At 55.5% G+C, this 22,175-nt stretch overlaps 1 protein-coding gene across 9 annotated transcripts in view; it reads right to left on the bottom strand.

Annotated features, from left to right (window-relative positions):
* NCOA1 (nuclear receptor coactivator 1) overlaps positions 1 to 22,175 on the bottom strand; it is a 165,655-nt gene that overhangs the window by 65,778 nt on the left and 77,702 nt on the right. The window contains exon 1 of one of the 9 annotated variants that reach the window (XM_048079427.2): positions 13,354 to 13,495. The exons of the other annotated variants lie outside the window; for them this stretch is intronic. The gene's annotated coding sequence lies outside the window, so the exon portion shown is untranslated. Of the gene's footprint in view, positions 1 to 13,353; positions 13,496 to 22,175 lie in introns of those variants that run through there. 9 annotated transcript variants of the gene reach the window in all.

Raw genomic sequence — 22,175 nt, 5'->3', positions numbered from 1 at the left:
TCTAAAAATAGGCAGCTGAGCCCCACGAGCCCTCGTGGATAAGGGCAAGGGTTGCGCTCCTGGTGAGACCACGCTGGGGCATTTTCGCAGGAAACCTGATTTCTAAATGCCAACTTCTTGTAAAAATGTTAATATTCTGCTCAGTTAGGAAAGCAAACAGAAACAGATGAAGTGCGGCATGACGGCAATGAAAACAAGCTAATTAGTTCGGCTGGGGGGGGAGCAGGGGCAGCGGTTTCCAGGCTTTGTATGAGTTGTCCCTGATGCAAAGCTGGCCGGTAAAACAACTGCTCCTTTGCTGTCACTAAGGTTTGCCACCAGAGCTGCAATGAGGGGCTGCACCAAACGCTGCTGATTCACCCAGGGGATGCTCAGGGGCTATTCACGAACCCACGACCAGCGCCGCATCGACGCACGGTTTTTGGCTCTCCAAAAAACAAGCCTCATCCCAGAGACATCGCAGCTGTCCCCAGCCCACCGCTCGGACACAAATCCGCTTCGTGTTGCAAACCCGAAACGTTGAGCGTATGTTTTCTGTAAGTGTGGACGTCCTCAAAAAGTCACTGCACTTTGCAGCTTCACGCGTGCTCCTGTTATGCACAAATCAGGGATCTTGCAGCAGCGGTGTAAAGGAGCAACGCTGCAACTTACCCTGCACGTAGCAGCAAAGAAAGCTCCTCTGACACAAACTGCAGCTCCCCGTTGCCAGCTAGACCGGGGCTAAATTCAAGCAGCAGGCAAGGTCTGGAGCAAAATCTTCTCAACGGTGGTTCTTACCCCATGGAGCCAGACACAGCACCAGGCACTGCTTCCTCCTGCTGGCAGCACCCCGCTGCACCGCTGCATCTGCTCGCAGGGGACAATTTGTCTCAGAGAGACTAATTGGAAGAAAAAAAAAAAGCTGGAGAGGGGAACGGATCAGAAGCACGAGAGCTGACGTCACCTCCCACAGCCATGCAGATGAATCCACCTCTGATTTCTAACCCTACGCTCTCCCCTCCTTCATCGATCCTGCACGTCCACCTGAAGAAGCTGCTGCTTTTCGGATGCTAACGAACATCCGTGCAGTGACAAGAGCCTTGCTCACCCGGGACACAGAGGCTCCAGCCCCAGCCCACATCAATATTTCAACACGACCTTAGGGATCTTGACAAGAACGCAATTTCCATATTAACAAAAAATAACAAAAAAAAAGAAAAAGCATGTGAATTGCTGAGGCTTAGTGCTTGTGCTGTCATACTAACACCAACTGTGATTTTGATTTGCCCACAACCACTGAAAGCAAAAAAAGACAGAGCTGACCACCGAACCCTTAATTCTCACAGAACTTCCTTTTTCTACAATGTATTTCCCACATTTTGGATGAGTTTGACCCAAAAAAACTGCTTATAAAATACTGCTGACATCTACGGGAGAGAGGCACAATCAGTAGGCTGCTCTGCAGAGAACTCCAGTGTTGGAAAAATCCCTCATATTACACCCATTTATCAGTAAAATACAACCCATCTGTGCCTACACAGCCTCAATTAGAGGTAATTAAGAGCATACTCGGAATGTCATAAGGATACATCTATATCGTCGCCCTCACAAGTTCATCACCAGCTGCTAATCCGAGCACTGGGGTCAGAACAAGACTTAACTTAAAAGAAAAAAAAAATGCACAAAAAAAAAAAACTTCTGCAGATTACGGGAGAAACAACGAAGCCTCAATGTGGCTAGCGGGGAAGCGATGGGTGAGACAGAGTGAGTCACTCGCTAACACGCTGCATGTGTTGTTAGTTTGGGTTTTTTCTTTCAAACTTCTTTTCCTGACCTCATCCCCAACAAAAAGAAAAAAAAAAATGGAGAGACTTCCAGCCCCGCTCTTTCGGCTGCTGAAGTTGTCAAAAACAAATGTCGCATCTGTTTTGTGCAACGCTCCTTGAGGGGGGGGAAAAATCCCTGGATCCATATGCCACCACGCCAGCACTGGCCAGCAGACGCGTCTGCCTTCAAACGAAATCCTCTTTTCTTGGTACCTTACCCCAATTTCCCTGCCTGTCTCCTCCTGTCTCTCCCGCAGCCTGCGAGCCCTCTGTCAGCCTCTGTCTCCTGCCCGAGCCCCACCGAGATGCCGACAGATGGACCCTTTGGCTCCGGGACATCGAACCCTACCTGGAAAGAACAGCTTGAATAAGAAAGACCCCGGGTTTTTGGCAGAAGACGAGCGAAGCGGTGCAGAAAAGAAAGGTGGAAATAAAAACCAGCAGCAAAAGATGCAAGTTGGTTTCTTCCTCTAGGAATCCCGTCTGTTTGCGTTGGTGGTGAGTTCACCTTTACGGTGCCCTGCCACCCCACAGCACATTACACAGCCCAGGAAATGCGAACGACGGGGTTTCTCTTCATTCCCATTACCCATGCTGGCCTGAACATCCCCTCTTGACATCAAGTGATCAGCCTCTCCAGTCCTTGTATCATTACCGCACTAATTATTATTATTACAGCGATGATGTTGGTGCAGCACTCAGAGCCTCCAGGGATGCCAGCTTGGCTCTCCTGCGTGGGACCACAGAGGGGACCCAGCGGCACCTGTTTCCGTGCGGGGATCCAGGCAAGGAGAGATAAAAATCATCACCTGAGACCGACTGACACGAGCAGAATTCAAAGGCTCCAGTATCTTGAGATACGACTAACCGAGAGGAGCTCAAGGTCGCCAGGAGGGCTCAAGGAAAGCTGCGTTGGCCCCGTGTCTCTGTGGTCATTAGGGCCACAAGAGCAGGGAGCTGACGGATGAAGATTTATTTTCACCGGCCTCCAACGACAGAGCGCTGGGCACCTTTTGGTGTGGGGGCAGAGCAGCCCGCTCTGACGTCCCTGCACACAGACACTGCGCCCCCCTCGCTGGCTGCGCCCCGCGCCCCCCGGTGCCTGCAGGGCTGGTGTTTGCTTCCCTTCCTACGAGGTAAGTGGGACATGCAGAAATCTTAATTATCGCCAGCTCTGCCGAGGCAGCGGGCTAATAAAAGCTGTCAGCTCGGGGATGCGGTGGAGCGAAAGCCCACGGTCTCAATTCCCCAGCAAGCGTGCGAGCGCATCCGCACCCACCTGCTACCTCGCCCCGTGGGCAGGGGGACACGGAGGACAGGCTCGCACTGCCAAAGCCCTCCCAGAGAGGTTTTCCAGAGCTGTTTGCATCAAGGAGAAAGGACCAGTGCTGGTGGGATGGCCAGAGGTCCTTTCTGCATCTCCTGCTCCCACTGAGCACCTTCATAGATGGCTGGGGCTGGGTGCACCCCTGGGTGCCCCTGTCCCCCCCTGCCCCAGCAGGGTGCCCAGCCCCACGGCCCTGGGCTCGGGGAGCTCTCCAAGGAGCAGCCCCCGGCCCCTCTCGGGGCAGCCTGTGCCAGGGCTCCGGCACCCGCCCGGCCCAGCGGTGCTGCCTGAGGGGCAGGGGGAGCCGCCGGGGCTCCGGGCTGGGCCCGGGGCCTCTGGGCCCGGCCCTGGGCACCGCCGAGCAGAGCCCGGCTCCGGCCTCTCCGCACCTCCCTGCGGGTCCTGACGGCCATGGGGGAGCTCCCCCGGAGCCTCCTCTGCTCCAGGCCGAGCAGCCCCAGCTCTCGCAGCCTCTCCTCACAGCACGGGGGCTCCGGGCCCGGCAGCACCCTGGGGGCCCCGGCCTGGGCTCTGCCTGCTGGGCCCAGCTCTCTCTGTGCTGGGGGCCCAGGACTGGTCCCAGCGCTTTGAACACCCAGGAGCTGGGCAGGCGATGGGGCAGTGCCGAAGCTGGTGGTTATGTTAACCACACTTGCTGTAAGGGGATCACGTGGAAAATTCCAGTCAGGGAAGAAGATCAGAGCCCACCGGCTGGGTCAGCCCCTGCTCGAGCCTCACTGAGGCAGCGAGGCTGAAGTCCTTCACTGACAGAGCGGGTAGACCTGTGTCCTCCGCAGAGCAGGAGGGGATGAAGGGCATACTAATGTGAGACACAGGAGACTGACCCCACCTTCCCTTCGTGGTTCTTCTCCTAATTTTAATTCCGAGCACTAGAAACTCCTCTGTGACCACCCTATGGAGAAAATGAGCTTTGCTCTCCGAATTCAGGCTCCTCCACCGCTTGTTCTTTTACCCACAAGAAATGTTTTGCTTTGGAAACGTAGCACGGGCCATACAATCGATAAAATCGAACGTATGTGGCGGAAGGTAATTCTGTATATGGAAACAAACAGAAATATAAACATCAAAGTGAATTCCTCGAGGAGGAAAGCACAAGCCAGCCGAACGTCAGCTCCAACTGCAGTTCAACAAGTGCTCGCTCGCTACATGTCTGACACCCAAAAAGCACAAAAAAGGGGAAGATGTATCTAAATCCAAGTCCTTGCGGACTAAGCATCATCCTTACAGAGACAACGGTCCAAAGGGCTTAGAGAAATGGTGAATTTTAATACACCAATCATCTATATTGTATTTGCAACTCGCAGACCCACAGCAGTCATTCCCCCTTAGCCTAGGGATAATTCCAGCAGCCAATTTGCTTTGCAAATGAATGGGAAAATGTGGGAAAGGGCTCTGCCTTAGCACTACAAAAATGAATAATCCAGCTGTGGGAAATCAATATTTGATGCCTGAGGAGACCTCTGGAAATCCACAATGCCACTCTGTTATTTTCCCAAGCTCTCTTTCAAACCCGCCTCAGCTAAAACACAACAGACACGAGATAACTGATGCGCCGCTTATTACACTAATTGCAATCATCTCCTTGTTACCTGGTGCTCACCCACATCTGTTTGTCGTAGCCATCTGTTGTCTGCCTTAATTAGATCACGCACTCGCGGGGCAGGGGCTGTCACAGCACGTGGGTTCCTAACACCGCCGCGTCCCACTTCTGCCCCAGCATCTCCGCGCCGCCTCGGCGCTAGCTCCTGCCATCAGTCCCCTGGCAGGCCGAGCGACACCACTGCAAATAAAGGGCTGGAGAATAGGAATTCAAAAACAAACACCCCAAAAGCTGAAAATTAGCTGGGTAAGAACCCCGCTGCCCTTTCAGGGCCAGGGAGCAGTGCTGCGTCCCGGGGGACTTGCAGGAAGTCCCAGAGATGAGTAAATGATGACCCAGCAGCTTCTGCCTCTCGCCCTGACTTTCTAGGATTTACCTTTCAGGCTGCTCTCAGATCACTCACCGCAATGACCAGGCCCCAAAACCAAGCCAGTCACGGGGATAAGATGCAAAACTGCACTTTTCCTTCCACTCCATTCCAAAAACGACAGGAAACCACGGAAGGACTCGCCGCCCCACGCCGCTCCTGTCATGGCTGCTGCCCCCGGGCAGGAGCCCACCAGCTCCATGAGGTGCTGCCTTCCACCTGATCTCTCCACGTTAGTTTCTGGCGCAGTGAGATCCTTCTGATTAATCATTAGCGACTCGATGCGTCGGCCCAAGTGCTTCCTGCTAAACCTCCCTGTCTCAGAGGCTTTCCAGAGAAGGTGGCTGCTCAGAAGACGATTTCCATTGCTGACTCGAGAGATCAGGAGTGACGGTAGCTACACACGAGGACATCAGAGTGCCTACACTTAAAAAAACAACGACAACAAGAACGACACGGTGTTCCCCGTCCCACTAGATGGATATCCCACTAGGAGCTGGGGTAGGATCCCACTGCTGCCGTGGGATTACCCAAAGCCCCGGACAGGACAGCCCTGCTCATCCCAGCACCAGGAGCCAGGGAAGGAGAGCACTATTTAAGAGGGAGATGGCCAGGTACGACGGTACCCTGAAACTACTTGCAGTTGAGATCTTTATGGCTCATAATTTTGGACCACCTGAGTTATTTCCCTCCAGCCATGAGCACACAGGTAAAAAGCCTTTTTGGAAGGACGACGGCACGCTTCCCTTGCAAACAACTCAGAGCGGGTATGTTAAAAGAACACCTAAAGATCTCCAAGTCTTAAAGGCGCTCTGTTTTTTACACTCATTAAAAGCCCAATAGAAATTCAAATTTCTCCTTACGCCAGCTGTTTTCCCACAACGCACCAACTGGCTTACTAAAGGGCTGCTCACGAGCGTCAGCACGTCCTCCTCGAGCGTTTGCATCTATGCATTTCTCCGTTTATGAAACCCGGAGAAGAGGCCTCTGCACATTTGGTTGCTGTTAGCGGCTGCGCAGCGGCCCCGGGAGGGGAGAACCGCGCCAGCGGGGCTGCGGGGCTGCTCGTCCCCAACCCCAAAGCATGTCCGTGTGCGTGTGCCTGCCCTCTCTGCCTGCAAGGCGAAGACCAGAAGTGGAAACTCCGCTTCGAATTTGCCCGAGTCACGGAAGAAAACCGACAAAAGTTTGTTTACGCGCGTTTTTATTGGCATTCAAGCCTCCACGCCACCCCGAAGCAAAATCGGGCCTAAATGTCACACAAATACCAAAGACCCTCCTTTGCAGATTTATAGTGAAAAGGAGAGGCAAAGGGGACCGGGGTCATGCGGGATGCTGCGAGGTTTACGCCTCTCCCTAAAATCTGGACTTCAGCGCCGTCCAACGCAGATGTAACTATTTTTCATCTTGGGACGAGCGCTGACAGCACCAGCAGATGCTTTTCGTGCAGCAGCCTCATTTTTTCCATCAGTTTCTGCACCGCTTTGTATTTGGGAGCCTGGGGAAGATCCCCAGGCTCTCCCCTTTGTAACTGCGTGCTCTCGGAGCTGCCCCGAACACTGGAGGGGACAGGCGAGGGGAAGCAGGGGGCAGCAGTCACATCTGCTCTACCCTTACCGTTCCCCCAAGGCTGCATCATGCGTGGTGACAAGTTTGGGAGGCAGCGAGGCTGCTAGCAAGGTTAGGTAGGTGGATGCATGGTGTCAGAGAGCATGTGATGGAAGAAACCCTCTGAGAAGGTGAGGCAAGGTTAGGCGTGCACAATTTAATAATGCATCGCTCCAATCATTTTTGTTTTTTGCCCCCTTCCTCCAAACCCACCCTCTTAGGGCCACGAAGTTCCCCGTGATCAGCCCAGGATGACAAAAAAAAAACTGGATCTCAGGATGATAAAAACAAGCAGCTGCCCCCCCAAAAATATGATAGGGATTCAGCGCTGAGCCAGAATTTAATAACCAAGAGCAAATCCAGGCAGAACTGAGTCCAGAGCCTGACGCTGCAAATCCTGCAGGACTTTGACCCGAGCGGAGTTTGGGGGGAGCAGAGCATCGTCACACTGCTGCTGGGCACCACAGGGCTCGGGGCTCTGCTTCGGCCACCTCTCGCTAAAGGATGCTGAGCAAAACACACAGCTCTGCCCCCGTCACGATGGGAAAGGAGCCGCTTCTCCAGCGCGGAAAGGAACCCTGCCCTTTCAATATACAAAACCAAAGGTTTTTGCAACCGCTTTGCCCTAATAATGGAAATACGCTGCAAACACAAACTGATGAGAAGCCCCTGACTCGCCTGAACGGAGACGGAGAGACGATTTCGTTGCCATCCTTGAGCAGCCTTCCTCGTGGAGCTGCTTGTGTCTCGAAGGCAGCGAGGATCACTTGGCAATGTTTACAGCAGAGATAAGATAGAAAACACGGCGGCAAGAAGCGTAACCTTTTCTCCCAGTAACTGATAGGAAAAGTGGGTTAATTTATACAGCTTCTGAAAGGAAAAAATAACACTAATTCCCCTGTAGTCACAGAACATTACACACTTAGTTTCATATTACGTTTGTGAATTACACTTTGCAATTACACAATTTTCTCTATGGGGAGAATAAATTATTTGGCAGAACGTACAAATACATCAGGTTCTCATGTAACTCAAATTAAACTGCGGTGGAAGCACATGCGGCTTTGTAAGAAGCACCGTGAGCCCGCCTGGGTTACGCGATCGCTTGCAAGCAGCAGCGCAGGGACAAATCCTGAGCTGGGACACGTTACGGGAGCCTCGGCCAGCAGAAAAGGCACTTGGCCAGCGGTGTGGCTGAGCTGCAAGTCCTCAGCTTGCCCTGGTCTCAGCACCTTTGACACCAGGAGCAGGACGGACCTGCAAAAAATAAAATTTTTGAGGAGCAAATTGGGGATTCGGACTCCACGGCTGTGCGAACCTACCGGGACCGTGTCATGTTGGTTGTGGTCCTTTTCTAGCTGGGATTTGGTCCCTTCTATCCAAAATATGCAATATTTACAGACATATATATATCTACATACATATACACGACTCTAATTTTCTCATTAAATGTTTCTGTGCTTCCATACCTTAGCTACCTGGGATGCATGGATTAAAGAATGATGGCCAAGGGCCCGGCAGCAAAAATGAGTGAACGCAATCAGCTCGCACAGAAGCTTCAGCTTCCATTTGGGGCCTCCCTTGTGCTACAGCAACGGCGATAACGTCCCACAATCACAAATTGGAGACTTCCAGCAAAAATACACGGGAGGCAGTTCCTTGCTATATGCTTAAAGTTGCTAAAAGTGGAACTCTGGCCTGCAGCTGCCGGCAAACGCTCCCGGTAAGAGCCAAGTAGTGCCAGCGACGGTCGTCCAGCACCCCCGTGCATCAGAAGCACACATTTTGGGGGAAGGAACGGTGCCAAACAGCAGCCCCGACAGCTGCCAAGCCACTCAGCCCTCTGGAGCACAAAGCGTATTTAATTAGCATTCACGCTGCAGCGATACAAACCCAAACTCCTCCTTGAAACCCAGCAATTGATGCCTACCACGCCTGCCTTCATCGGGGCCAGCTTCAGCTGTAAGCCCAGCAAAACCCTCCGAGAGCTCCCGCTGCGTCCTTTGGCACCGAGCGCGGAGCATCCCCGGTGGGGGAAGCTCCTGGAGGGCCTGCAGGGCGTTAAGCCGTGCCTCCGTGTCTGCGAGAGGAGCTTTGGCCATCGCAAGGGGCCTGGTGGCTCAGGCACCATCTGCTGACTCAACAACACAGCCGCTAACGAGACCAGAGATGCTAAGAAGTGGAGTTCTGGGGGGGCTGGCCCTCAAATCTAACGACTAACCTCGGAGCTGCCCTCTGAAGGAAGCCGAAAGGAGGCTGCTACACCTGCAGGAACGTCATCTTCTCCCCTTCTGCTTTTGCTCCTGCTTCGTTTGATCGCATCTGCCCTACTTTCAGACACTTCAGACTTCCCCTCTGTTCTCCTGCCGTCCCCACCAGCAGCACGCTCGCAGGTGCCACCGGCACCAGGTGACAGAAGTCCCTGCGGACAGCCTGCTGCCAATAGCCACGACCTCTGCTTTCCACTTTCCTCCTCTGCCTGCTCCTGCCAAGCCCTCTGTGGGACTCCTCTTGGGTTTATTTTTTCCTCTAGGACTCTCCAGGTTCAGTTCCTCTGGGAGAGGGAGGCCGGAGTGTGAAGGATCACAAACCGGAGCTGTGAAAACGCGAGAGGACTTGGGGAAAAGGAGCGGTGCAAGAGGGAAGTGTTGATGGGGAGGTCTTTCGGGGAAGTCTTTTCTGGGAGAGAGCAGGGCGAGGCAGCCAGGCCAAAGGAACCAGAGCAAGGCATAACCCCGAGAGGAGCTGACACCCGTTTGTCTCAGTGGGGTGTGAATTTTCCCACCAACACCACATCCCCGGGGAGAACGACGGCACGGAGAAGCTCTCACCGCTGCCATCTCGGCACGGCCCTGCCGAGCTCAGCGGCCAGGCTCCTGCTAGAGCCGGGAAGAACCAAACTGAGATGTCCAACGCCAAGAGGATCATCAACGGATGTCCAACGCCAAGAGGATCATCAGGATCATCAACGATCAGCGATGATCCTTATGGGATCCTTATGGGATCGACGATGATCCTTATGGGTCCCTTCCAACTCGGGATATTCTAAGAGCCAGAGGGACTCCGAGAAGCAGCGGGGACGTTCCGGGGGAGCAGCCGCAACGCGCTCCCCAGCTGGATGGGCCTCAAGACGGTGCCACCTGCTGCCACCTCGCTCGCGGAGGTGGCCAAGCCAACACACGTCCTCCGGAGGCTGAGGAGGCCGAGGACAGCCTCCGTGTCCCAAGCCTCAGGACTCTGCGCGCTCAGGGAAAGCAGAAGTCAGAGGAAAAACTCTTCCCGCGTCGTCTCCAAAACGATGACATTTTATCCGCCGGAGAGAATTTTGTGCTCACCAAAACAAAGGCGTGCGTTACAGAGCTCGTCTGAAAAGCCTGCTGTGGCTTCCCTGTGAATAAATTAATCAATTTTATTAGATGTGATGCTAAATTCCTGACCGACAGCTCCGCTCCTAAAGAGGCGAGCTGCAGGCTGCCTGCCATGGAAGAAGTCTGGAAGGCGCCAGCTCGAAGAGCTCGTGTAACACGAAGCTAACCGAGCCGCAGCGAGCACACCAAAAATAAAAATATAAAAGAATATATTCTTAACCCATTGATCACTAGCCTTCTATAAAATCCGAGTTAGCATTACTAGTTAAATTCTGCCTGATCTCTCATTATCTCAGGATTAGCAGAGGAGGCGGGGAGATCATCCTGGTTTAACCGCCCGCGACAAGCAGCACAGTGTTGGTCATCTCTAAGATTTTGCTAAAAGATAACAGAATGCACAAATGCACATTTTTTTTAAACCACAGAAGAAGAAGAAAAAAAATCTGATTCTGACTGCTGAAGCCAAACTTTAGAAAATCTTCAAGCCAAATGTCCCCCTGGGACAGCACCTTGCCTGCCTCTGCCTGGAGCTGCGGTAACCATCTGCGCCCTCAAGTCCTTCCCCACATTTCAGGAGCACCCTTGTGGGTTCTGGACCCAATTCTCCATCCCAAAGCCACCCGTTGATATCCTTCTGGTACCACACCAACACTCAGAACCCTGATGATGGCATGGAGATGCACAGAGGTCCCTGTGCCTCCCAGCCCGGAGGGTCCCTCGGGAGCACGGGGACATGACTCCCACGGGGACGTCGCGACGGGACCGGGTGAATTCGTGCGTGCCTCTTTGCCTCCCTCCTCCAGTTACAGACTGGAAGCTGCGACGTGATCTCCTGCCAACCTCCTCCTCCCGCAGCAAACACCAGCTCCCACCAGCGCCACGAGACCGAGCCAGGATACGGCCACGGCCAACGCCACCGATGGGCAGCGCCCAACCTGCTGCCGTTCACCCCCTGCATCGACGGCCAGTGGGGACAACCCTAACGCCATCCACACATCCGTGTTTGGCCCTCTCCATCAGGCAATTAATGCAGGATTTGAAGGCGTTACTAACATTCGGAGATCTCCCAAAGCCGCCCGGACGCGGGGCTGGGCACCCAGCTCTGGGTGGCCTTGTTGGGGCAGGAGGGGACCAGAGGGACCCGGAGGTGGTCCCTTGCTTTTACAGCTACCACCACCACGCGGCACGGGCACACGTTTGGAGCAAAGCGTTCGCCTCCCTGTACTTGGGCACCCCTTGGGTAGCCCTTGGGTAGCCCTTGGGTAGCCCCTTGGGTTGTTGGCGAGTCCAGAACTTGGGATTTCAGCTCAGCTCCACGACGTGAGCTACATCCTGCCTGATCAGTCCCGAGTATTTAAACAAATTCCTGTTGGAAAAGACATTTTTTTGCCCGTCGCATTTAGAAGACGGAAACCTCTATTTGCTTTCTCCAAAGGACCTGGCAATGCTCACGGCGAGGAGCATCCCTCTCCAGTGGTGCCCCAGCGCAGAATTTCACTCACCAGTACCTTACACCCGAACATTAATTTGCTCAAGACCAAAGCAAACAATCCATCAAAGCAACCAAGCGCTTCACCTCCGCTGTTAACGTCCTACCCTCATGTAACCAACCGTATCAGCAAGACAAGCTAAGTGCTGTGCCGAAGCTTTTTAAATAGAGAGAAGCCATTAGTGAGACAGAATAATAATAATAAAAAAAATAAAGCCAGTGAATTTGGTTTCTTTTCTGCGCAAAGTAAATCTTTTGGAAGTCTGCAGAGGGAGATACTGAAAAAAATAAAAGCACAAAGAAGAATGCGGCTTAAGAAACGAAGCATTAGCTGCCTCTTCAAAATAAAGCCGAACCCTTGTGGAAGGCGCTGAAGATCCAGGCGCAGGAACTCCTGGCTAATTGGATTACTGGTGTTAGAGCGACGTCCCCGAGCCGCAGCAGCGCGAGTAGGCGATGCACGGTGCGTCGTGCTCCGTCCCCGCCTCGAGCAGAGCACAATACAGGTGCAGACAGCCTCCATATCACATCAGAGCTGCGCTTTGGGCAGGGATGAGCCGAGCCCTTCCCATGGCTCGAGGTGGTTTGGGCACCGGACCCTCTCCCATCGGCCAACAAAGATCTCGGCCCCTCGCCGAGGAGCCGGCGAATCGCCCAGCGGCGTTAGCAGGGAGCTGCCGGCGTGCTCGCAGGATATCTGCTAAGCCTTCTTGTATTTAATAACTTAATTAGGGATCAGAGCGCTATCGAAATTTGCATACAATACGAGATTCGGAAGAGCTGTAACCGTCCCCGAGAACAAAAAACCGATTATGAAGCAACCCGGGGACTTGAGGAATACGGGCAGGAAACAAAACGAAACCCAGCCAAACACAACCCCGATCGATAGCCCCGGGGGGAGATAACCCCAGCTGCCTGCCCAAGGGGCTCATCCTGCACCTCTCTGGATTTGGGGGTGCTGTGGTTGGGTTTTTCAACACTTCACGTTAATCAGAGATGGTGATAATCCAGAGCAAGATATCGCACGTGAACTTACGCCAAATGCAGCAGTGGCAGAGCAGCACTCGTGGATTATTTGGACACGGTCAGCAGAGCATGGAGAATGAAGGGTTCAGGTTTGGAGGCAGCATCAGTAGCTATCTATGCGTAATTAGCTAACCAAACAGAGAATTATGCACAGCTGAGATCACCTTCTCAGCAGAACGATATCAACAATTGGTCATAAAAGAGCAGGGCGGATGACAAAGCGATTAAAGGGATTTGAAAGGGAAAGATTAAAACAACAGAGCGTGTACAGCCTGGCTGAACCCCAGGGAAAAGGAGAAGCGGCTCGATTTGAGCAGGTCCGAACCGCACATCGCGTCCTCTGCGGGTCTGCAGAGGGTGAGATTTTCAGGCCAAGAGGAGCCAGGTTGATGAATCTTGACCAGGGAAAAGCAAGATTGCCCAGGAATTTTCCAGGGAGCGTGGTGGAAGAGGTAAAGGACTGGGCAGACTAATCGGAGAGGGATCCTGCTTTGGGAAGAAGACAACCGAAGGTTTATTTCCACTTCTGTGAAAGCAACCACGGAACGATTCGCTCCAGAAATCGACCACCCCAACCCCGCCTTGTGCCGCAGCAGAAACCCCCCCCCCCCCCCCGGCTGCAGGGCCAGCACCGAGAGGCCTCCACCTCCACGGGGGGCAGGATGAGGCCCCGGCCACCTCCACCTCCACCCCGCGACCCGCACGAGGCTGAGCCCTGCCCGCGGAGCCAGGATCTCGTTACCTTGAGCCCGGCGCGGCGCTCCCGAGCGAGCATGGCGCGGTCCCCCCCCGCCGCAGCCCTGCTGCACCCCAGGCAGGCGAGCCGGGAGCTGCGGCGCAGCAGGAAAATGCCCGAGCAAGTCTCGGGAGCGTAGCTGCTTGCTCTCGCTCATTACAAATATTCAGGCATCTCTAAGTAGGCGGAGTACAAAAAGAAAGGGGTTTCTAGAAACTCGCGGAAGAGCGAGCAACAACAGTTCATAAATTAGGAGGCGGCTCGGCTTCTGTTTGCTTTAGAGCAATACCTAGAGGGCCCGGGCACGGCCGGGGATCCATCGCACGAGGCTCGGCGGGGAGCAAGCGGCAGCCGCCGCCCGGAGGAGTTCGCGAAGCGCTCGGAGAATGCGCCGGGGGCCGCGCAGCGGTGTGTCGGAGGGCACAGGCAGGCCGGGACCTGCCCCGGGAGGAGGAGAACGCTCGAGTCGGGCTCAGCGAATTCAGCTCCGCGGGCAGAGCACGACTGCTGCCTTCCTGCCGCCACCACCGAAACGGCGACGGGGCTCTGGCTTTCCGCCCAATTCACTTCTGCGTTCGCGGGACGTGGGTAGGTCGCCACGAAGCCTCCGTTTACCAGCCCCGGGTGACATCCTCGGGCCAGGCTGGAGGCAGAGGTCCCCCCGCTCCCCTGCAAGCCCCCCGAGGTGCTTCCTCCGCCCGTGAGCTTCGCAGGTCAGCAGCTATCACGACACAGGGGAAGCCGAAGCGGAGTGAGGAGGGATGAAACGCAAGGCTGGGGAAGAGAAGAAGTGGACGCACCAGAGGGGATGCCGCTCCAAAAGCGCAGATTTGTTTTTTTTTTTCCCATCCTCAGTTATCTTCCTTTGTGTAAGGCTTGGATCTCCGAACACCTCCCTCTCCTCTCAGCTGATATTTTCGACTAACCATATGGAGGAAAAAGGGAAAAAAAAAAAAAACACACAGCAGCAGTGCTGCACGAGGGAGACAAAGCCAGAGCTTGTTACATCATTATTAATCCTCTATTACCAGCGCTCCCAGCTGCAGCAGACACCTCCAAAACAGGAGGATCCCTGCCCTGAGGTCCTTACAAACCCAGCGAGCTGCAATATAATTAAGAGGCAAACAAGGCAGCAGGGAACGCGGTGTGGGGAGGGAGGGGGAAGAAAGGCACCACGAACTTCAGCGGCTCTGCAGAGGTTACCCCTATTTTACACTGAAGTGCCCACGAACCGTTGGACTCGCTATTTTTGGAAGCCATCTGGCGCTCGAGCGCATCTCGGCAGCAGGCGGGCAGCATCCCATCCCCGCGCCCGGCTCCGTTTGCTGCCGCTCCCTCCTCTGAAGCCGCTGCCCGGCGGGATGCTCCCCCTGCTCCTCCCGGTTTCAGCCAAGAGCGGCTCGTTTTCCGCCCTTACTGACCAGGTGGATGGCAGCAGCAGATCTGGGAGCCACGAGGATCTGGCCTGGGGTGCTTGCTGGACGTGGCCCCGCTCGCCCAGGGCATCCTATGGGTTCTGTGAGCGACACCAGCGCTTCCCTCCAGCTTCCAGCCCTGCTTCCAGCTCCTTCCATCCATCCATCCGCCCCGCGAATGATTCAATAGGGCAGGGAGTAGGCAGCGTGGCGCAGAATGACTCGGAGAGCATCGGAGCAGCGGCGCTACGCCCTACACCTGCTCCATTTCCCTAATCCTCCCCGGACACCTCTTCTGCCCGTGCTTTGAAGTCGCTCCGTGACTTCGGGCGCAGCCCCGCAGCCTGTTCGCCTCCAGGACTCGCAGCTTCCACAAACGCTCCCCTCTGCAGCGCCAGGCACTGCTTTTCAAAGATGCTTTCCAGCCCTTCAAAAGCAGAGGGGCAACACGAGGGGGAAGCCCGACCACAAGCCCTGCTGCCCTGCGGTAAACGTCCCTCCGGGTGGGTGACGGCAGCCCCGCCAAAACTCAGCCCGCGCCACCGCGGGGATCGGCTCCAGGAGCCGGCCGAGCAGACGGATGGGTGCTTGCTCTGCCACCCTGCACCGATGCAGGCAAAAATCAATGAACTGAAGCATTACTGCCATGGGTAGAGACGCCAGTGGTGAAAAACACTGCAGGTCACACCAGCCAAAGGCAAAACTCCGCCAGGTGGGTGCCAGCAGAGACACGGCTGCGGCCAGCGGATGCCCCGGCACCGCTGCACGCAGACCTGGGCGGCTCACCCACACGGCATCCCATAGCAGTTAATTCACATTAAATCACAAAATACACGCACACAACACGTTCCTCCCCCTTCTGTACGGATGTGCTAATCCCAGCCGGGATCCACGGAGCAGCAGAGAGAAAATCGACACGGGGATGGATCGCAAAAGCAGCTGACAGCTACCTGGCTAGCTCAGGAGCCGAAGGCAAGGCGCAGGAAGGCACTCTGCTCTACCTCTCGTCTCGCTCAGCGTGTCCGAAAAGAGGAAATTCCCCACCGAGACGCAGCCCGCCCTTGCTCTGGAGCTGGATCCTTCCCTGTCTGGGGAGCTGGGAGCTGAGAAGGAAGGCGGCCAGCACCGTCGGTCCGCGTCCCCCGCTTTCACGGCGTTGTGCTGAAATCGTGCAAGAGAGGACAAACTTTTCGAGCCTACCTGGCGCAGCCGAAACGCGGCGAGAAGGCCGGGCTGCTTCGCGCAGGTCAGAGGCGGGGTGCGGCCCCTGACGGCGTGCCGAGCACCACGACGGAGCCCAGCAGCAGCAGCTCATGTGGCAGGGATCCGGCCCGGCGCCGCGCTCACCGCTCCCAGCCACCCTCTCCGGGAGGCACGCCGTCCGCAGCGCCTCGCGGCCCCCCAAGATTTTGCTTTCACGGTCGAAGCTCTGCATTTAATTAAAAGCAGCCTTGATAATTATGGTTTCCAGCCAATCCCCTCGTCTGCAGCCCTGCTGGCTGTAGAGATCCTCGTTTTCAGCAGGCGTAAAGAGGGAGAAGCGCGGCTGCGGCGGTGCCTGGAGGGCTGGGGCTGCGCGGGGACCAGGAGGGACCCAGCGGCGCCGAGCGCCGCTCGCTAACGAAGCCCCAGGGTGGCAAAGCAGTGCCCAGGGAAGGGAGCGAGCCTCGTACCCAGCCACAATTTGCCACAAGGAGCGGCACCGCTGGAAATTACGTTTATTTTCACCTCCGTGGCTGCGCTCCTAACCGCGCTCCAGGTGCGCGGCCGTGACAATTACGGCGCTTACACGACCGCCGCGCCCGGCGGCGCAACAAACGCCTCCGCCAGCAGCAGGAGGACAACAACCATTAGCGAAAGCAAGGTAGCAGGGGACGTTTTAGCACCGCGTTCCCCGGAGGATGGTGTCAGAGAGACCGACCTGTTAGGAGGGGTAAAAAGGAGCAGGAGTAATTGCATCACTTCGTGCCCTTTGAACGACCTTTGGATCCCGACGCTTTTTGCCAGGAAGGATAACGAAAGTCAGGCTAATTAAGCAACGAACATGCCCACGGTAGGGAGTGTGAAAATTTTAAGAAGTCTGACAAGTTGTTAGGAAGCGCGCAGCTCCCAGCTTCGCCTCCCTGCTGTCACTCTGGGAGCAGCCGCGATGGTGCAAAAGCTCCTCGCGCTTTTTCCTCTTCCTTGGGATTGACTTGGAGCAAAGAGCCCGTTTTAAAAACATTTCTGATCCTGCAAGCAGGCACCCGCCTGCTTTTCATGTAAGGAATTCAGTGCTGCTTGTCATTCCTACAGAATTACAGAATCTCGGAGAGGTTTGGGCTGGCAGGGAGCTCAGAGCCCCCCGGTGCCACCCCCTGCCATGGCCACGGCCCCAAAAAGGTCCCTGAGGGCACCCAGCAGAGCCTGAGCCCACACCGTGGGCGCCCTCCGTGTGCCAGGAGCTACCGCTGCCCGATTACTGACCCTCCCCGCACAAAGGCTGCCCTACAATGTCCCGTCACCACCAGAAAACCCAAAGCACGGGGATCTGGCACGTTTTAAAGCCCCGTATTTCTGTCGGGGCCACCGGAGCTGCCGCGCTCGGCGCCGGCGTGGTTGGCAACCTCACTGCGAGCACGGGTCCGACCACGACGAACGTTCCTGGCTCTTCCCGTAGGTACCCAGCCGGCACCAGTGCGAATCCCTCGTCCTCTCTAACCCCATGCAGAGCCTGTAACGACGCCACGGCCCCTGCCCGCCTCCCAGGCGGGACCACCCGAGGCCGGGGGGCCCACCCCGAGCAGCAGAGCTGAAGGTCACACGCTCGGGGACACAAAACCACGTCGCCAGTTCCACATCCAGGGCCGGGGAACTCTCCGAATTGCGGAGAACCACTAACGTTTGGGCTGGTCTGACTGCGGGAGAGGGAACGCTGCGTGTGGAAGGGCCAGGAGGAAGAGGCAGCAGAGGCAGGGCTGGAAATAGGGCAGAGGCTGATGGCACCCGGGTTATCGGGTCACTGAGGCACCAGCACAGACCCCCCTGCGGCGTGCCGGGGTGCCCGGGCTGGGAGACACAAAGCAGAGGGTAAACCCTGGTGAGCCCCAGGATGGGACTGGGTGGATCCTAAGTTTTTCATGAAAAAGAGGTTCTTTTAGTGCAAGGGTACCCTATGTAAGACCTATACAGATAACACGGGGAAGAAGACGGGCAAACAAAAGCGCTCTGAAAGCCCAGGGGTGATGCGAGGCTGAGGAGCAGCATCACGCTGCCAGCGCCTGGGCGTTATTCTCGTGCTGCTTAGCGGGGCACCGACGGCAAAAGAGACAAAACAACTGGGGAAAAAAAAAGACAGAGCCAGGTCTGGAAACGGTAAATTTGCCGCTGCCACGCAGGAGGGGTGCAGCAGTGCATCCGGCGACAATTTAGCCTTCGGCACCGCCACAGCCACTTGTTTCGGCAGGGGATGGGGACCCCAGGTTCGTCCCCTGCTCTTTTTGCGCAGCCCCCGTGGCACCGGCAGGGCTCGGAGCCGCGGCACGGCACCGACGCGAGGCGAGGAGCCGCCGAGCGCAGCGCGTGAGCTCCCGACCCAGCCCCGAGTTCAGGTTGCCCAACCTCGCCGTGCACACACGCGGTGAAAATCGGAGCGCTCCAGCAAAGCAGGTGTGCATCTCTGCCATGAAATGCCTCCTCAGATCTGCCTCCACAGGGCTGTTTGTTTAAGAAAAAAATTAAAATATTTCAAAGCCTTTAAGGCCAGGAGAAATTCAAGCACAGAATCATGTTGTGAGCCCCCACGCAGCCCCCAGGAACTTCCAGCAAGGGGAAGAGCTCCTGCAAATTGTGCAACGCTTTGCTCAGGAGAACCCAAACCTCCCCCCGTACACATGTGAAATCATTAACTTCATCTGCTGCTTTTACTTCTCCCATCAATGATTAACAAATGTTAAGCAATCAGCATTTTTCCTTTTAACGAGGAACGCTCTCTTTTTTTTTTAAAAAAAAAAGAAAAAAACAACAAGTAATGTCCTTACTTCTGCAAGTCGCTGCGAGGATTCTTGCCAGATCCCTCCAGCTTAAACATTTGCACGCTGCTTTTCAAGGTCACCGCTGAACCACGTAATTCTCTCCTTCGCGCATTATCCTCAAGGTGCGCGGCTTTATTCAGCGCCGCGAACGGCGTGCGCCGGCGGGGAGCCGCGCCACCCGAAACGGCCTCGGCGAAGTTCGATCGGTAAAAAGAAAATGCCCGGGGGAAGGCAGCTTCGGAAAATGCAAATATCACCAGGCAGCAGCCGGACCCCGTCCTTTCTTCGCGCGCCGTTACGTAAAAGCCCTGAAAGAAGCGAGGTGGCGGGGAGCTCGCGCGGCGGGGAGCGCGCTGCAGCCGCCCCTACGCAGCCGCCGCCCCCGCTCACGGCCCCCCAAAAATTTTGGGTGGTGGCGATGCCGGGTGGCGATAACCCCCTGCCCCTTACCTGCCTGCTCCGGGCGTGCAAGGCTGCGCGGTGCCCGGCTCGTGCCCGCGCTCGCCCCATGCGGTGCCGCTCGCCCGCGCGCGGGGCTGCCGGGGCCGGGTGGGGGGCTCCTCTGCGCCACCCCCGGGGGGGGGGGGGGCACCGGGGGCACCCGGTGGGTGGCTGTGACCGCACGGATGGCTCCCGGGGGGGGATGAGGAGGAGGGAGGGGAAGGAAGCAGCGATGATGCTCATGGTTTGGATGAAAAGCGGAGCTGGTGCGGTCCTACGGGCTCCCGTTTGAAAAAAATAAAATGCCTGATTTCTGTTTGATTTTCAAAAATAAAAATCAAAAGCAATACGCTCACTGCCTGCAATTTTATTATTTTTTCTTTACTTTTTTTTTTGAAATTACTTTTTTATTTTTAATTTTTAATTCAGACAGGTTTTTAACGTGCATCCCTGTAACTCACGGCTGCGTGTGCCCTGCCGAGCTCGGCTTCCCGCGGCACACAGAATTACCGTTCCACGGGAGGAAAAGCTACGATGCGACCAAAACGACCAAAAACCCTCAGCAGACCCACATTTTGCTCCTCTACACCACGGGGCATTTTTGCTCTGAGCACAAGCAGCTTTTTTATTCCACTGCTGGGGGCTCTGCTCCGGTGGGAGGCGTCCCCTGCCCAGGGCAGGGGCTTGGACGAAAATGATCTTTAAGGTCCCTACGAGCCCAAACCACCCTATGATTGATTCTGTGGTTCTCTGATTCTATAAAAAGGGCTCCCCAGACGTCACCTTGGGCTTGCAAGCAGGTGACCGTGGGACGAGACCAGGGTGACAAGTACCAGTTTGGCTAAAATTTGGGATGCGCGCAGGCTGGCCCGCTAAGGAGCCGCACGCGTGGACAGAAGCGGTCCTCATCGCACCCTCCTCGCAATCGGGGCAGCACGAGGACGAAAACCAAGCCTTTCGTTTCCTGATTACCCACCCTGGGAAACAGCAGACTCCTGTCACCCCGCTGCCTTCCCCCAAAGGGACACGTGCCCCGGTGGTCCGCGGCGCGGGAGGGACAGGGTCTCGCCGCGTCCGCGCACCGCAAGTCACGTCGCCCACGCGGCCGGGGTCTGGAAGTCATTTGACCGAACTGTAAACAGAAGTAAACAGAGGAACCTTAAGATGTTTGGGCCGCAAAATGGCTGTTTTGACGCGGAGCCAAAAAGCTGCAGTTCTGCCATCTCTTTGCCAGCGGAAAGGGTGATTCGTGGCGCCCCGAGCTGGGAGCACCACCACTGCCCCTGCCCTGTGCTGCTCGAGGAGGAAGCCCGGTTTTCAAATTCCCTTCGTCAACCCCGCGGATGAATCGTTGCCACGATGGGACTTCTTGCCCTGACCAGCGACAGACGCCGGAGAACAGAGGGAGAAAGCCTCAGAAAGCCGTGGAGGAAGGAAACCGCGGGGAGAAACTTGAAAGGCGCGTGACGGAGAGCTCCAGGAAACAGCAGCCAAGGAGAAAATACCTGAACCCACCGCAGCTGTGTTTACCAGGGAACTGAAAAGCCCAAATACTTTTTAAAAAAGACAGGAAAAAGGATGGAAAACACAAGATAGACATGAGAGGAAGCCCTGGAGGACTCAGAGCCTCTACTATAAGAATAACTTATTTAAGGCACCACGTCCGGGGGCATCCTTTGCAGGTAGGATGTTGTTACGGACACGTCAGGACCCTGGGCTTGGGGTGGCCCAGGAGAAGAGATGACAAAATGCACGGAGGAATGGCAGAGGATGCGGGGGGAGAGCACTGAGGGGTATTAAAAATATTTGGTGCTACAGCCACGGAGACCGGTGCCATAAATAAAGCCCCGAGCGCTGACCGCAGGGGCCTTCCGGGCTCCAGCTGCACAAAGACAGCACGAGGGGAAAGGAGAAAAATGTGAGAGGGATGAAATTCCCCCCAAAATCCAACACCCAGGTGAAAACCCTGCCTCCTCCGCACCCTCGAACAAACTACGCCAAAGACTAAACCTGGACCAGCCGCTCAAAAATCGAGTTTCTGATTGAATTATTTCAAAGCAAAGCTTTTTATTTTTTATTTTTTTTAGAGGGGATATTTCCAGTTTTTCTACTCTTTGCAGTCTTGGAATCTCTCCTGCTGTTGCTTAACCCTTTGGCTGCCTTTGCTGGAAAACACCCATTTCCTTGGAGGAACGGGTAAGCGTCTAATAGAAATCCCAAAAAAAAATGAGAATATGGTAAGTTTCGAGAGTTTACCAACAAATTCCACCCCTTCAGCTGTTCATTTTTTTTTATGACTTCGGCAGCAAAAATACCCTTTCTGGCATGGCCCGGCTCCAGCAATGAATTTGATTACAGCTGCTGTGTTAAATGAATGATTAATAGACGCCTTTGTCAGAGCTGCATCTGCCTCTCCGGCAGCGGAGCAGTGCCTGAGAACATTGCTGTTAACCTGGGCGGAACAACAAATTTTGTCTTCATTATGTCGCGTCCTGGCTACCCCGCGTATTCCCGAGGCTGCAGAAAGGAAGGAGGTTTTTCAGTCCATCTCCTCGTCCGTAAAATACAGAACAGAGCAGCCCAAGCCTTGCCCGGGCAGTTGGATGCACCCCGATAAAACGCCTCCGTAAAAACACTCGACCGATGGCAACGTCTCCGTAAAAAAAAAAAAGGGAGGTGAGCTCCGGAAAAGCACTGCTCCCGGCACAGAGCTAAATAAGACAAAAAAAGGCTCTGGGACACAAAGAAGAATCTGCAGGAGCTACGGAGCGGTCGCGGGGAGCCCACGTTTCGTTTTCCTGCCCGTCCTCCCGGGCGCCGTGATTGATTACGAGGACCGCAGGAAGCGAGGGAGCGGGGGAAGCGAATCCCCCCCGCCGCAGCCCCCGGCCCAGCTGGGACTCACCTGCAGCCACCCCCGCTAAGGCCAGGCTCCAAATACGGGTTAACTGCTGAAACG

The sequence above is a fragment of the Anser cygnoides genome, chromosome 3 (genome assembly GCF_040182565.1).
Source record: "Anser cygnoides isolate HZ-2024a breed goose chromosome 3, Taihu_goose_T2T_genome, whole genome shotgun sequence".
Classification (NCBI taxonomy): domain Eukaryota; kingdom Metazoa; phylum Chordata; class Aves; order Anseriformes; family Anatidae; genus Anser; species Anser cygnoides.
This window is presented reverse-complemented; position numbering and strand designations above follow the sequence as displayed.